Here is a 1,686-nt window from a genome sequence, read left to right as displayed (position 1 = left end):
GGTGTACAAATTAGCAGAGCAGTTTCTAGGGAAACATGCAGTGGAAGTAGTTTGTTGTTGAAATAATATAGAATTTGCAAATGTGACTACATGATGTGTCAATTATGGTTGCATACAGGTGGGTAACTTTAGCAATTGATAGAGCGGTATGCATGTGCATTGAACGCAGAAATAATTCCTCCCTGCCGTACTACGATAATTGGTGACGAAATAGGGAGTATTGTATTGTAGAATTGTGAGTAATTAGTTTTAGAAGTATTAAAAATCATGAATAACTTAAAACTACCCATACGTATTTTTTTGTAGAAGCTTGTCAGGAAGCCGTGCTTAGCCGAAAATGAAAATGAAATGGACTACAATTTGCATGAATAACGACGCTCATAACGAAGGTATATTTTACGTTAATAAGCACTCAATTTGCAACATTGCATCCCAAATCGCTTCTTTGTTTTCATCTGCCCGACCTGGGACACTTGGGGCACCATAAAAAAATAACTCCCATGCACTGCTTCATCACAGCGACGGTCGGTGCTTTTCTGAAAAGGCGATTATACTAAAAGTGCATGAAACATTCAGTGAACTTCAGACCGCGTGGCCAGTCGGTAGGCAGATATCTCATCGGATCGATGTCTACGGTACCCTGCTTTTGGAAAAGGGAGCTGCGACTCACTGCGACCGAAGGGGTCGGACGGTTTCGGTGTGCCAAAGCGGTCTGGGCGCGCGAGTGTGAATGGTAATATTTTATACCCGACATGCACATGAATAATATTATAAATGCACCCGATGAACACAAGTGCACCGCCGATGGGCGATGAAACTTTTGTTTTTTTTTGCCGTAGGGCTAGAGGTTTCAAGCTACTCTTGTCTTTGGTGGGGTGTCCTTAGTAAATGGTAACAGTTTGGTAAGTTGTGGCTGTTTGTATGTGTGTTTTTTTTTGCTTAGTCGGAGTAAACATGCTGCAGTTTCAGAACGTTTGTCCACACGAGACTGTGCGACGTCGTTGTATGCAGTGGGGTGGTATGAAAGCGTAACAAATCCCATCAGGTTCTGCAAATGTCTTGGAGGCACCTTCTTCTCACGCCTTTTATCGCCCGAATGTAGGTGATGTTGTTCAGTTTCGTGAAGTTAAGGATGCGATTCGTTAGGAAGTTCTTGCATTTTACATTCATCCATTTTTATTCAATCTTTCAAAGGACTCGAAGAATTCGTAAAATGATCAACTAAAAATGAAATTTATTAATCTTTTGTTGGTTCGTTTTTAGAAATAAAATAATTCTCAGATAAAGTTGTAGCTACTCAAACTGTTTCGCTCTACAAAGGCCAGTTTATTTAAGATATTCATTTCCAAATAAGACTGCCAGAATAAAGCGCATGTTAGAAATTGGTTGAGATTTTATGATTGTAGCATTATATTTCATGTTTCTCCTTTATTAATGTGTCCATTGTGGCATATTTTATGTATGAAGTGCATGAAAAGCAGTACAAAAATTATACCCTCGTTTCATTCACGGTGATAATGAATTTTCCTTCTCACAATGAGTGTTTCCAAAAATTTTCCAACCAAACAATTTGCGCTTCGATAAGCGACCCACGAGTGCGACAGGAAGGTCGACAAACTGTGCCATTCCGACGCCAGGCTTGTAGCCGCCAAGGCATTGCAGAAAGCCTTGAGCTGACAACCCTTG

This window comes from Anopheles marshallii, chromosome 3 (assembly GCF_943734725.1).
Source record: "Anopheles marshallii chromosome 3, idAnoMarsDA_429_01, whole genome shotgun sequence".
Lineage (NCBI taxonomy): Eukaryota > Metazoa > Arthropoda > Insecta > Diptera > Culicidae > Anopheles > Anopheles marshallii.
This window is presented reverse-complemented; position numbering follows the sequence as displayed.